General features: G+C 36.1%; 1 long non-coding RNA gene across 1 annotated transcript; it reads right to left on the bottom strand.

Moving 5' to 3' along the window:
- Positions 1 to 5,279: 5,279 nt before the first annotated feature.
- Positions 5,280 to 11,932, bottom strand: LOC106148870. Its single transcript, XR_001234595.1, has 3 exons — positions 11,822 to 11,932; positions 10,261 to 10,301; positions 5,280 to 5,467 (listed from the first exon to the last, which is right to left on the bottom strand). It is a non-coding gene; the product is annotated as an uncharacterized LOC106148870 (long non-coding RNA).
- Between the last annotated feature and the right edge of the window lie 4,169 nt (positions 11,933 to 16,101).

Raw genomic sequence — 16,101 nt, 5'->3', positions numbered from 1 at the left:
AAAGAACATAAACGAAATGTATTGAAGGTGTTTTAAATGTAATACTATGAAACATACGAGGCCAACAAAGCATGTAACTGAAGTCAGGAGATAACATCAAGTTTACACACATGAGGCCTGAGGCAGTAAAAATTTCATCATAAGGTTTGACTATGTGACAAGAATTATAAGCCACCATTGGTTATAAAATACCTCCTGATTTCAGAGATGCTCAAATATGAAATTTTCTATATCTTGAAATTGATGGATTACGGTAATTCTAGATTGTGTTTAGTCTATAGTTTGACTTTTCTATCATAAATTCACACTTTAATGATGATTTTAGAGCTTCATTATGATTTTAGAGCTTCACAGCCCATAAAGTTCACTCATTTACGTGTATGATTTAATGCCTTTAGCACATTTATGTACCTGTACAGCAGCCAGTGTAATCTGAGTTTAAAACACTTTTATTATTCACTAAAGCATATCCCAGTAACAATGTTCCCCTTCCCTTGACTGTCCTTGATACAACGAGTATTTTTATGTAAATAATTTAATGACTGAATTCATTTGCCCACTTGTTTGATTTATTTAGCCTATTTTTGTTTTCTATCATATTTCTTTAATTAAAAAAAATCCCCAACTATTTGAGGATCTTAAGGTCTTACTGATACTTATTTTAATTTTCGAGGAATAGATCTCATTGCTGATATTGGTTGCTTTCTTTCTTAGTATTACTTTTCATATGTTTTGAGATTTGGGTGTATGCAGTCTTCTCTCATGTGGAAGTGTGTTCTTAGCTCTGCTTTGTCTGTCTGAGCCCATTCCTCCCTCTGTCTTGGAACTGTCCTCTGCATGGCTAGTTTCACGCCCATCTGGAAGCTGTAAGAGTGTTATAGACCCAGCACCTGAACCAGTGGGTGGGCTGGATGAAGTCCTGGTTGTGAGGCTACCTGTGAATCCCCTAATTTAGACATGTAGATTTATTTATGACACAGTCCTAGGAATAATCTTGTCACTTTGTTTAACTCTATGAAGAAGGATGGTCTTGTGTAGCCTCTAATGTTAGTTACTGGATCTGATTCTCACTGCAATTTTAACTTCATTGTCCAGTAGCAAATTTATTTATGGCAGATTTTGTTTTCAGACCTTGAACTCATGGCGATCCCCTTGGCTCAGCCTCCTGGTACTGGGATTATAGACATGCACCACCTTGCCTAGCATTTTATACCTAGAATTGTATTCTTGGTTTTAACTGTACCTTGTCTACCCTCTAACAGGCATAATTTAGTTGTCATGAAAATTAATATAACAATAGGAGGTAGGATACATTAAATAGGAAGCATATAGGTTCAGATTTGCCTATACTGTTCTAGTAACATAAGTTACTAAAGATATGGGACATAAATAATAAAAATATAAATAAGTTGAAAATCAAAAGATAATTGAATGCGTTATCAGCTATTCTTGGGCTGAAAAAGACTACAGTGATTGGATCTTAATTGGTGTCTAATTCTTAGTGTCTCTACTATTTTATTTTTCTCTCCTGTACGTCTCTCATCTAACACAAAAGTGAAAATTCATCCCAAAGAAGAAAGTCAAGATTAGCAAAATTGAGAAATAGGCACAGGAGATCTTCCAGTAAAACCAGGTACTTGAATGCTAATTTACAGTTTATTTCACTCTTGCATGAGGTTCCAAAAATTTTATATTTTGAATACAATTTCTATTCAACAACCTAGAATACACTGCTAATTCTGTCACATTATTCTGTTACGTACGAACTATTTCCACGACCCTTACCAAGTGACAGTCTATTTAAATAGTTTTCCACCTTTGGACATTTATATCAATCCCCCTGAGAGTGAGAACATTAAATACAGAGATGCTAGAGTGTTTCATACCTAGATGTTTCCATTTCTCACAGCCAAGCTTGCCCAAGAAAATTGGTTTTAAAAGTTTTGTGGGGTTTTTTTTCCACCTAGAATAGTATTCATTGTCACGTGCCAAAGACACTTTTCCTCAATAACCCAAAGCTGGAATTCAACTCTCTTTACACAAACCTTCTATAATTTTTTTCTGTGCATAATTATATTGTTTTCTAATGGGGAATTCATTTCTGACTCTATCTTTCATGCAAGCCATCCTGTTAATGCTACCCCAGATTGCTGTTTGTCATTACTCCCTATACTGAACTATTATGAACACTCTCATATTTGAAGACTTGTATATTTGCTTGTCATATTATGGATTTATTTGGAGCCATAGTAACATTTTAGATATAATTGTGTGCATTAAAACAACCCATGCTAATATACAATTTGATTACTTTTGACAAACATAGCTACTTCAGTTGAGATAATGAATAATTTTATCCCCCTGTGAAGTTTCCTGTGTTCTCATTTGGTCATTCTTCCCATTCCTATTTAGTTATGTACTAATCTGCTTTCAGTCACCCCACATTAATTAACATTTTCTATAAATGGGAATAAACTGTTTAAAAACCTGACTTCTTTCATTCAGCACAATAGTTGAGATTTATTTATAGACTTCACATATCCTTTTATAATGAGTGGTATTTTCTTGCATGGATATACCCACATTTTGTTTATCCACTAACTTGCTGAAGAGCATGACATTGGTTTTAACTATTACAAATCAATTTGCTTAGAACTTTATGTACATGTTCAAGTTTTGTGTGGACTTATGTTTTAATCTTTTTGAGGAAGTAAATAACTAAGTGAAACAGCTGGCTTGTAGGATAGATGTATCTTTAGTTTTTTAAAGATTTAAAAACATTTTAAATGTTTTTGAAAGTCATTTTAGCATTTGAAAGTCATTTTAGCATTTCACATTCCCACTAGCAACATATGAGAGATACCTGGTGTCCCATAGCCATATATTTGGCTTTAGCATTTTTCACTTTAGCCATTCTAATGGTAAGTAAACCTACTTGTTTTAATTTTTATTTTCCCTCTGGCTAATAATTCTAAGCAACTTTTCTTAGGCATTCTGGGTGTTTACATCTTCTAAAGTGAGGTTGACTATTTAATTATTTTACTTTATTTTTTTACTGGACTGCATATTTTCTTATTGAGTTTTGAAACTGTCTCGGTTACTTTTCTCTTGTTGCTGAGACAAAATACCTGACACTCAGAATTAAGGAAGGAAAGGTTTATTTAGCTCACAGTTTGTGGAGGTTTCAGTCTGTACTTGGCTGGCTCCAAGGCAGGGTGGCACGTGGTAGAGGGCAACACAACAGAACAGCCAGAGCAAAAGTGAGGAGCAGCGGAAAGCAGCCTCTTTCCCTCCCTTACATTGTATGCAAACTACCCACCCCAGGGCAGGTGTAGCACTCACACCCATAACCCAACACTGGACCACGAGTCAATCATAAACTGAAAGCCCGCACCTATGACTGCATGAGGCTTTGGGGGGACATCCAGACACAAAGCATAACAGAAACTTTATTGGTTTTAGCTATAACTCCTTTGTTAGATATGTGCATTCTTCATAATTTTGGTTTTTTCTTTTCAGTATTATTCAAAGTTAAGAAATTTTTAATATTGTTAACTTTTACTTACTTTTACTTTTATGTATCATGTGTTTGGTGTTATGTATGAGTCATACATATTACTTATATTTACTTTCAGCAATTATTTTGGTCTTCTTTATGGAAAAGAATATCCTTTTTCTATTGAGGTAACCACACATTTGTCAAATATCAGTTGTTTGTTCTTGTATTATTACATGAATACTCATTTATCCTTGATATATCTTTTTGGTGATTTGATATCTTTATTATGTCATTATTAAATATCCTATTTCATTTCTGATAATCTTTTTTATTGTAATATCTTCTTGGCTCATTATTAAAAGAGACACTGCAGCATTCTTATGAATATTTACATTTTGTAATTTATTATATTCTATTTTTACTTAGTTCTATGTGTATAAGTGTGTGTGTGTGTGTGTGTGTGTGTGTGTGTGTGTGTGCTTGTAAAACAGAACAGTTGTGGAGACTGGCAATACTTGTGCCTTGCTTTTATAACCTGACTCACATTTCCAGAGTTTATATTTTTAACTTATCATTGTTTATCTCCACATAAGAGCCTATCACTTTTAAATGTGGTTTGGTGTCAGTTATGCAACCTATTTTTATCCTCCTCTCCTCTCTTTTCCTAGTCCATAGCAATCACTAGTCTACATTCAGACCAACTTTTCTAGGCATCAGCATGTGAGAAAGAACACATGGCACTCATCCGTCTGTGCTCGAACTAGGTCAGTTAACAGAACAACCTCCGGGTCTGTCCATTTTGCTATATATTATAAGATAGCATTTTAAATTCATTTTCTTTGTTCACTCATCCAAAATATAATCAGAAGAAGTAATAAATTCTAGTGTTCTATAGCACAGTGGGGGAGTTGTAGTTCACAATAACTTCTTACTCTTTTATGAATAACTATAAGAGAGGTGCTTGAAAGTTTCAAATACCAAGTAACGATAAGGAGACGGAAGCATAACATCTTGATTTGTCCCTTGTACATTATATGCTTATATTGAAATATCACATTGCACCCCATAAATATATGTACAGAAATTATTACGTGCTATTATACATATTTTTAAAATGTTCTTTAAAAGATGGAATGCTAACTGTACTGATTTGACCATTATGCGTTGCATACATGAGTTTTTGCTCTGTATCTCATAAATATGTACTTAATATAATTAATTGGATCATTTCACAGATAAAAACCCAGAAAGAAGGGGCTGGGGATTTAGCTCAGCAGCACAGTGTCTGCCTGGGAAGCGCGAGGTCGTGAGTTCCATTCTCGATACCGAAAACAAAACGAAACAAAACAAAACAAAACAAAACAACCTAGGAATAGTATAATTCTATGCTTCCCTCCCTTCCTTCTGTGCTATTATTGTGTATTTCACTTTCTCATGTATTGAAAATAGCATAATACCAGGCAATGTTTCTCATTTTCATTAACGTGTTCTTGAACCACCTATGATGCATGCAGAACTGTCCAATCAGGTTGCCTGTACAACCGATGATACAAATGGATCTAATCACTTTTGTTTTTACTAATATAATTAATAAAAAAGTCTACAAATGGGCTAAATTTAGTTAGTTTGCTTAAAGTTGAATAATTACTGACAAACTGTAAACATTGATTAAAACTATACCGATTGAAATATTGCAATAATCAAATTTATTCAGTTCATTAAATTAAGAGCTTATATTTCTGAATTTCTTTATCACATTTTATACATGAAGTTGGCTGACTTGTGCATTTGGCTTCATAATACATTTGGCTTTTCTTGTGGCCCCAGCAGCACCCATTGTTTCTAGACAGTCACAGGTGTACCGCCAGTGGTTCAAGCCAGCAGGCGATGCAATTCGAATCGGAGCCAGCTGGCAGCAAGACGTACGAATTATGGCCTCATTGTGAATGCGTAAGGAAGTCCATTCTCCTGTAAAGAATTTAAAGTGAAACAGTAAGTGCACGACCTTTACCCATGTATTTACCAGCTTGATCATAACCACATTGCTCCTCCCTCCCCGTCCTTGTTCTGGCAGAATGAGGTCCCAGAGCACAGTGAGGAACAAATCAGTGTGGCTTCTTAGGAAAGACAAAGAAAATGTTTCGCTAGACAAGGAGGACTCCAGGGAGGGCACTACAGAGGCACCTAAATGTAGGGACTTCTATGCAGCTTTTGGTGGGTACAGGGGCAGTTGGGGTCCTTAGGTAGGATTCGATTAGGGAACTGGGCCCCTTTAAGTAGAAAGGAAATAGCCCCCGCAGCTGAGCTGACAGCCAGTGCAATGGAGACCTGCTTCTGTGTAGTTGCACTAAGCTGATAGTCTGGTTTTGACACCTGTCTATGTGGACGTGAGGTTGTCCCACCCGCGTATGTGTAGGCGACTCTGTCCCTCCTACCAGGTTGCCATGACCACCCGAGTTCCCTTATTAGCCCACAAGATCAAGTTCCTTGCAACCAGTCCAATATTCAGTCAATCAACAACCCTCAAGAAGGTGGTGGTAGGGCCCCTTCCCTATAAAACAGGATTACAACCCCAGATTCAGTGATGTCCCTGCTCTGGGGCTCTGGGCCCCAGCACCCCTCAGGAGTGGCTCTTTACCTCTTCCTCCTGCAATACCTATAATAAAATTACTTTCACTGTGCACTGGTCTTCTTTCTACATTGGAGAGAGAGACGAGCCTGGCTAGGGTAAGTCTGGGGATCCCGAGACTCCAGGCCCACCAGATGTAACATAGTTGGGGAACAGAAGACCACCCAAGACCACCAGACAGGGTCTGCATACCCAGCCTAAATGGGAGTGAATGCGGGAGGACACCTCGTCCTTTTTTCTGCTCACTTTCTGGGGATCCCCCCACTGTAATCTAGCATGGTGGAAATCTCCTGGCTGGGCCCTTTGGCCTTAGGGAATCCCAGTGGCCAAGAGCATTGAGTGCAGTCTGTAACAAGGAGGAGACCTGGATTTTACCTTAACCTGGCTTAGTGGAGGGTTCAGTCTGCTAAGAGGGGATCCCTTTGGCTCAGTTAAATTTAGTGTCCATGAGTGAGAGGGGAGGAAGGAAAGGACTGCTAGCGTGTCCCATAGATCTCTTTGCCCATGTGCTTTAAGGCAAAGACATTTCTTTCAGACCATTTCTAACCTCTTCCACACAGAGAGACAGACTACTCTTAGGGAAGGTCTTCCCAGGGTTACTCGTACTTTTGTCAAGCCAACATGTCTGTATCTGGTAATCTGAGCAACTACTTTGAAGATAACAATATGCAATATAACAACCATTGTTAACTTCCTATCACCTTGTTTTGAAATTCTGTGTTGTTTTTATGTCTGTTTCTTTAAAATAAAAAAATAAACTGTAGGGAAAATTGGTTAGGTACGTTGTTTGTACCCACTTGGTCCAGACAGAAAAGCTTGCTCTCTTTGATTTGTCACCTATTTTGTCATACACCGGCAATCACTGGTATTTTGGGTAAACATTAAACCTTGTCTGAGCCCCAGAGAGGACAATGTCAGAGGATGCCTTTACTTGCTTCAGCTTTTAGAGAGCTTACAAATCTGCCTCCTCTTGAAGTACCAGTAGAGTTCCGGCCACCCAAGGCCTAATTTGAGGACCTACTTCACTTCACACTTCCCAATTTTCCCTTCCAAAGACCTCTCAGAGCCTCCATGTTTTGGCTTTGCTGGCCCATTTAAAGCCCCTTAGAGAGAGATGATTTTGTGAATTTCATGTCTTGGTGGAATGAAGGCATTAGTACTATTTGGCATATAAGAAAACATACAAGAGACCCAGATCTTCTCAATGGTGATCAAGAAGATGTGAGTGCTTGGGCCAGCCACTTGGGACTGGGGACAGCAGATTGCGACCAGGTTGCTGATTGAAGGGAGAACCTCAACCAGAACCCTATTGAAGGTGCTGTGTTCAGGGATGCCTGACAGAGGCATCAGCCCTTGGCTCAGTAGGAGATGCAAGGCTAGTAGACCTCCATTGTCATTGGTTTCCTTGTCTGTTCCTCCTTTGTCCCTACAGTTGGGGGCTGGATACCCAGACATTCCTTCACACTCTCCTCTAAAATGTCTCCTCAAAAGTTGGAAAGATTTAGAATCCCAGTCCCTTAAGAAAAAGGCTCTTGTCTTTTATTGTACCGAGGTTTGGGTGCAAACCTGCTGTTTCTTCACCAAGTCTGGGCTTATATAGGATGTCATCAAAAGGCTGGATGACCAAGCCACTTCCCTACAAAATCAGCTTTTGTTTCAGACCCTTCCTGGCTGCCTACCACTTTCTGGAGCTCCTGTCTTATACCCCTTCTAGGGCATACTGTTTCCTGATTCCTCCTACTCGTGTATGCTCCTTGATTTTCTCCAGGTCCAGTCTATCGTCATGTAGACAAGGATGCCTCAATTCGCTTCTCAAGTGGTCACTGTTTCCTTCCAGTCTCCCTTATTGGCTCCACAGCTTCTCCCTCACTTAGCTCGAAGCAGCTCCATGAGAATGAAAAGCTCACACCCCACTACTTGACACTTACCTCATTTTTCTTTATTATCCTTAAAACAGGAATGGATAGGTCTGACTCCTGTGTGCCCCCCATATGCCAACTTCCTGACTTCTGGGAACAATTACAGTCTGTTTCCACATCCTGCTGCCACCTTGCCTGCACTGCTAGGTCAAACCAAACCTGGCACAGCAAAACATTGCCCTATTACGATAGCTAATTGCCACATAACCATTGCTCCTCAGCTACTTTGCTTCACAGATGCCTCATTCTCAAACTGTCAATATAAAGCTCAGCTCAATCAACTTGACTCAGACTTTCCTCTGGAGTTATTTTGGGTAGATCATGCAGAACTCCAAATTTAGGCTGGCTGTGTTCTTTACTGGGCCATCACTCTTTACCTAACAGTATCTTTTACTATAATATTTTAAAGTTTAAATATGTACTGTATATGTCCATCACCTATTGTATAACATATATTTTCATAGCATTTACATATTGGGAATTATAAGTCATGTAGAGATGGTTTACAGTATATAAGAGGATATATATATATATATGTTATATGCTGATATGCTCTCCTTTTTTACTGGAGACTTGAACATCTTTGATTTTGGTATCACTGGGTTCCTAGAACAAATCCCGGCCTTCCCCACATGAAAGGACAACAGTATAGAATTGTAGCTCCACAACTTGTATTCTCTTTAACACATGAAAATGTTGCTTAGTTGTCTTCTACTACCCTGTGCTTCTGATTAGAAATCAGAAGTCATTTTTTATCATGTTCTGTATGAAATATGTATTACGATTTTGTCTGCTTTTATGATTTTTATTCTCTCCCTTTTTGCAGCATGACTCATTTGTTTAAGTTTGCCTTTGGTATTTTGTGATAGCTTAGTTGAATGGTTATGCTCTTTTTCATTAATTTTTTGAAAAAAAACTTACTATATAATGCATGTAATATTTTTATTCTATCTTCTCTCTTCTTTCCTCTGAATGTTCATAGGTCCTTCAGACTTTTTTTCTCTTTTCTTTTCTCAATTTCTTTTTCTCTGTGAATGCAATTATTCTGTTTTTATAATTACTAATTTTTCTGTCATATCCTGTCTGTTGTAATCTCATCTGACAAAAAGTTTTTTTGGCAAATATTTGATTATGGACATTGCATTACTGAGTTATAAAACTTCTCTTTGTTTCTTTTTTGAAAGTTTCTGTAGCTCTTTTTAAATTGTCTGTCTCTGTACCACACCCAGTGTTTCTGAGTCAGTTGAGAGAACTCAGAGTTAATACTAGGATAGCACATTGAGGCTTTCTTTGTTACTGCTGTGTTGTAAGGGTTGTGATAGGAAGAAATTAAATAATCACATTCCTTCTCTTCATTTTGAAAGTTCAATTTAATGATGAAGAGCTTGGCTTGTGCTGGTAGTTAAAAATGGGCTGCATGCTGGGAAGCATATTGCATGGGGAGAAAACTTCAAGAGTTCCTGATGCAACAGGGAGATAATGCAACCCAGCGGAACACATGGAGAGGAAACATAGTCCTTGAAGAACCAAAGGAGTGGTTGGATACTACTAGCATTTATAGAAAGCCATGGTTTTCAAGCCACTGTGGTAGGCACTGAGAATTGTTTAATAAAGATAAATTCAAAGATGGTGATTTCTGCCTTCAAGGGGAGATTAATTGAAAACAGGCAAGGGGTAAGGTTGAAAATGTAGACTGAATAAGGAAGTGGAAAGCCAGCAGTTTAGCTTTTCAAGAGAAATGACAATGCTGTAGTATTTCTTCAGAGGAGAAGTTATTTTGACATATCTTCAGAGGTTTCAGTCCATAGAAGGTTGGCCCCATTACTTTTAGGCCTGTAAAGAGGCTGCACATCATAGTATGCCAGAACACTGTTCACCATATGGCCATAGGAAGCAGAAAAAAAGAGGAAGTGCCAGATTCCTAATATCCCCGTCTAGAGCATACTTGCAATGACCTAACTTCCTCCCGCAAGGCCCCCATCTCTTAAAGACTCCATCACCTTCAAATAGCACCACAAGTTGGCAACCACAGGCTTCAGATTGTGGGACTTTGGGGTGACATTTAAGATTTAAACATAACAAGTGGTGGTTACTTGTATAAACTACTTCCACAATGTTAGAAAAAAAAAATCTTAGTATATTTGACATTACGACTTTGAGTATAATGAATCCATGCAAAACCACAATTGTAGAGAAAAAGTTATAGTCTTTACCTTATTCTCTCTCATTATGATTAAGAAGGCACCTAAGATACCTGGAAAAAGGTGAAATATTTATTTATTAATTCATCATTGAAAATTCACACTCAATTATCCATTCACTCATTATCTTAAAATTAATTAATTAATCTATTTAATTATTTAAGTATTGGTACAATTTAGGTAGATATAAGGACCATATATGTTGATTCCTCTTTTTTCCCATTCCCATCCCTCATTTTTAAACCCCCTTTCCCTCCCTGCTCACAAAGCTTGGTTTTCATTTTATTCTTCTCTTCTCCTTCTTTCTTTCCTCCTCTCTGTTTCCCTTTTCCTTTTGAATGCTAATATTTAGTGATCATTTATTCCATGCTATGTTCTGTTGTAGGTGTTGGCATAGAAGAATTAATATATCATATTTACAACCGTGAAAGCGCTCACAACTTATTAGGGAGAAATTGAAAATTTACCTTGAATAACAGACCAGTTCTGACATTAAGAATACAGCAAAAAGCTTGGTTTGACATACCCACTGTAATGCTATTTTTCTACCATTACAATCCCAATCTTTTAAGACCTTAATGTTTTCATTTGTTATAATTTTTTAAACATTGAAATTATTCTTGGCAGATGCATGGAGATATTGCTATTGGCCAATTTTTTCAAAAGAATTGAGTAAGTGGCTTAGAATGAGAGGGGCCAAAATAGGATTCCGAAGGAAAGCACAAGGCATTGTATAACACTGAAGGTGTCAATTCATTTTGATGCAATTCAATGATTTGTGAAGAAAATAACAACCAAAAATAAGTGCTACATTAAGAGTATTAGGGAAAATGTTTGTTTACAATGTAATGTGAAAAAATTATAAAAGGTATTACATTGTGATTGTATATTTTGTTGGAATATATGTGTGTGTGTATATATATATATAACTGAAGATCTACAGATTAAAATGTGTATTATTCTGGTCAGTTGGACAAATTTATGGTTCATATTAATAAATTTTTTTCTAACTTTTGAAACATGTATTATTTCTATCAATTTTTTTCCACTTAAAGTTTTTAAAGCATAATAAAGATACTCAAAAGTACACATATCACAAATATATAGGTTAGTGGGACTATATTGAACATCCATGTAAAAGAAAAGGCATTGACAGCACCTCAGAAGAAACCCTCTCCGTCACCCCCTTAACATTAACTATCCTGCAAAAATTTTTCTGAAAAGTTTCAATTTCAGTTATGAGTAGCAGTCTCATGTGATCATATGTTAACATACTAAGCACAGACTTCATTTTGGGAAATATCAGCCATATAAAATTCACATAACTCCAAATACTTACCTGGATAAGTATTTATAAATTTCCTTTGTAAACCTAAAATACGTCATGAAATGTAATTGCTAGTAATTATTACTCCAAGCATCTCTAACCTGGTGAAATTAATTCTCTTTCTAAATATTCCTTCCCTCCCTCCCTCTTTTTCTCTTCTTCTTTCCTCTTTTTTTTTGAGTTAATGACCATACATTAGACACAATTTCATATATTCAAGTTGTTCCTGCAGCTCACAGAACTTACCAGACTGGGGCTCAAGGTTGCTCACAGGGTGGCTTTTCCCTGTTTCAAGATAGTGACTGGATTTGCGCATTTTTATCCAAGTGCTTTACTAGCCTGGAAGGATTGTAGTTTAGTTTGGATGCTCCTCTATTAAAGAGCCTGTGCTTGTCAGCTTTGCAAACTGGTCAAGTCAGGGACCAAATTCTCACGGGACAGAGCACACATGCAAACGATATTTTTGAAGGCTCTCAGAGATAATGGATGTGAAATCCATAACAGCCTCTCAGCTGGGGAACTAGCCCCCAGGAAAGATGTCGGATTTAATCCAGTAATTACTGCTCCAGATTTCTCCCAACTGCTCTAAAGGCAGAGAGTTTTCAAAACTGGATGATAGCCATAATTTGAAATCATGACTGTCAATCTTTTAGTTAATAAAGGACCAAAGTAAATTATGCCAATGTTGAAGAGATATTAAATTACTGTGTATAGTGATCTTTAAGGAAAGTGAATTATAAGGCTGTTTAAGATGCTGAACAATAGTCAAACTTTCCCCTTCGCATTTCAGAAGAATGAAATAGTTCTCATACACTACTATGAAAGGTCTTTATAATATTACAGCTATAAAAGATTGGCATGGTAAGTATACTTAATATGTTATCTTTGATGTATAGAATAGGTATAGAGATAGGATCACATATACATACATAAGATATACATAGTATATCTTATTTTCTTTTTACTTGATATACAACATATGTGCCATTTATGAGGTATAGCACAATAATTTCATACATGTATACAACATATAATATCAAACTGGAACAATTAACTTTCTCATCTCTTTAAATATTTACCCTTTCTAAGAATTGGGAAACTTCAGACTGCTTTACCAAGTATTTTGAAAGATGTAAACTGCTACAGATGGTAGTTACTCTACTGCGCTGTACTATTTGAAGAGAATTCAGGAATATGGAAAGAATAGTTAGGGATAGGAAGCAGATTTACTTCTTAACCATATGGCCATCTTTCTTTATGTTTTCTGCATATATATTCATTACCTCTATAAAATGTATTTTGAACAAAGAAAATGAAATATACAATTTGAATCACTGAGAACAATGTCAAACCTGTAATCTCTTGATTAAAGTATTTAAGCCTTATTTCCTAATGAGATTGTCTCTTTTCTAATTCAGCACCTTTTTCAATAGGGCCACTAGTCTTATATAAATCCCTTGTGTTTTTCTAATACTTGCTAGTATTTTTTCTGTTAATTTTGAACATTAATTATTTTCTGTGCCTAGCCACTTCTGTAGTAGAGCTGATAAAATCAAGTACATAGAAAGACAATGGACCCAATTAATTAAGGTCCTTAGACTCACAATAGGCTTTTGTTTTGTCCCAATTGATGTCAGAACCTATATACAAAAATCAGCAAACCAATCACCAAAGATGTACAGTTTTTTTCTATGTCCTCGATATTATTGCACAAAGGAGAGCTTAGCCTGCCCATGGCCTTTGTTCTGGAATATTCCACGATGAAAACTTTGGTATTAGGTTTTGACACTTGATTTTCATTTTGTAAAAGTTCTCATTCTAAATATCAATCTTAATTCTAGCTATTTGTTTGCTCTTTATGGATTGCTAAAATAGAATTTTTAAAAGATGACATTTAATCCAAACAAAAAAATTTGCACTGTAATGTGCTATCCTCTCACTTGCTTACCCTTCTAATTTTTTTTATGCAGTGGAAACTCCTTTTTATTTGGTTTCTCATGTAGCTTTTTGGTTTATATCAATTCCATAATAGTCTCTAATTTTCTTTTTCTGGCACAGTTAACTCTGAACCTCCTAAATTATCTCTTTTTCTGCCATCACTCATATTTATACATAAAACTTTTCCTCTCTTCTTGGATGTTATGAACTGATAGAGACTCTGGCATGGTTTCCAATATAAATACCTGATCTGAATTAGAAAGTGATTATTAACAAAGGAATGCACATAGGAGCAACCTTACAGGAGGGACATAGAATCTTGGAAGTTGGTGTGATGTATCTGATAAAATGCAATTAAATATTGAAAACACCCACAACCATTGTTTTTATTATCTTGGTTTGATAATACAAATCACAAAGTCTCAGGCTTGAAAATTCCAAATCTTAAAAAACTTGAACAGAAGATATTTTATTTTTGGAGGAGATGCAGTCATTAATACCAGATGTATGTTCCCATTAAAACAAGAAACACTGGGTAAATGACTTTGCTTATTATATAGACAGCTTCAGAAAGAATGAGCACTAAGTGCGTCCATGTTCTGGAGAACAGACCCTCTGTGTTCTGATGATTTCCAATTCCACCCCCTACCCTCCCCTTGCTTCCAGGGCCACTTGCTGATCCTGTGGGCAAGCTAATGATTGGGTATAGTCCTGACAGAAAGTTTCTGTGGGGGGCAAGAAAGCTAAAGTAGCAATTTTAGTGATTGTGTTAGGCTAGAATGACAATTTGGAAACTTGAAACTATTATCCACGGGCATTTGCTGACTCTAGGATTATGAAGAGAAGGCCAGGGAGTTGAAATCAGCTTTCCAAAGAGGAAGAGTAAATGCTTTAATAATTTTAAGTATTTAGGAAGCCAAGCCATTAAGGAGAAAAAAAGATAGCATGAATATCACTGTCATTCTTCACTTCAAGACATTTGCCAGATACTGAATTCACATTGGGAAGAAATTGGAAAGCTATGTTACAAATCTATATTCAGAGCTCAAATTCCTGTGGGATTTAGACTCTGGAGATGGGTACACAATATATGTAATAGTAGAATGGCGGGGTTGTTCCAGGTGTAGATCCAAACTAAATCTCTGAAGTAATCTACAGCTGGCTTAATATCAGATTTAATGGATGTGACTGGCAGCTCACGTAATTGCTTAAAGGAAAGAGAAAGTACACTATGGAAAAATATGTTATCTGCAGCCTCTGAGGTTCTATTCAGTGTCCTATAATCATATGCATTATAATCACATAGTTGTAAAACATGAACACTAATGGGGAAAAACTGATGATAAAGGTATAAGCAACTAAGATGTTTTAGTCAGCAGTCTATGACTTTAAAATAAATGTAATTGCTATGTTCAGAGAACTAGACCAGAAGTTGTACAAAATAAAAATGGAATCAGATAATTATCTACATGATGAATTAAACTGATATTCTGTTACTAAAACTATCTAAAGTTATCAGTTAAATAGATGAGTTTACGAGGTATTTATACATGATGCCTCAGCAGATGAGATTAGTAAAGTGGAGAAGAGAAGAAATAGAACTGAAACAGAGCAACAAGGACGGAAACCACTGAACATCGCAAAAGTGTCACAAGTGTCAGAAATTCTACAGTAGTGTCACATATTCTAATCAGAGTACCAGAAGAAGAGGAAGAGATTAAAACATAAATCACATTTAAAAAATAAGGTATATAAATCTTTCAAGGTAACTGAACTGTATCAACCTACATATACCAAAAAATCATTAAATCCAGATGTTCAATAGAAAAGTAACTACACCTAGAAACAGACTAATCAAATTGCTGAAGGTCAAACACAGAGAAAACTTTAGAGTCAGAAAGGAAAAATGGAAGGAAAAAAGGTAGGATGGGAGGTGGGAGAGAGAGGAAGAAAAAAATTACCATTAAGGAAATAAAACTTACTCTTTTCTCAGCAAAAATGTCAGAAACTAGAGAATAATGTAGTGAAAATTTTAATTAGTGAAAGAAATACTTACTACACTGTAATTCCTTATACTGTCAAGTGTCTTTTTCAAAAAAATGAAAGTGTAATAAGATATTTGGGGGCTAATATAAATTAAATGAGTATATCAGCATCTAGGATAACCTAAAGAAAGAAACTCAAGTTCATTTTTTTCCAGGCAGAAAAGAAAAATCACGGAAAAGCAGACAGAATAAGAAAAAAAGAGGATAAATATGTTGGCGAACATGAATGATTATTGACTTTATAAAACAAATACTATTATGCCTGATTTAAATGTGAAAGTAAAATACATGACAACTACAGCAAAAAAGTAAAAGGTTGAGAAGATTGAACTCAAAGGTTCTAAGATTTTAGCATTATTGAGAAGTTGACAATTTCCTCTCCCATTCCCCTCGGATTCTTCTTCTAAACCTCTGTTGTTATTTTGGGACAAATTCTCATTGCAAAAGACCAACTTGCTTGCTAATAATAAAATTATACTACATTTTTCACTTTGGTAGTTACAATGAAAATACAGATATGATAGAATATGTTTTTCCTTGGAA

Source organism: Chinchilla lanigera, unplaced genomic scaffold (assembly GCF_000276665.1).
Source record: "Chinchilla lanigera isolate Chin_1 unplaced genomic scaffold, ChiLan1.0 scaffold00030, whole genome shotgun sequence".
Taxonomy (NCBI): domain Eukaryota; kingdom Metazoa; phylum Chordata; class Mammalia; order Rodentia; family Chinchillidae; genus Chinchilla; species Chinchilla lanigera.
Note: the sequence above shows the minus strand (reverse complement) of the source record. Positions and strands in the feature narration are given on the sequence as shown.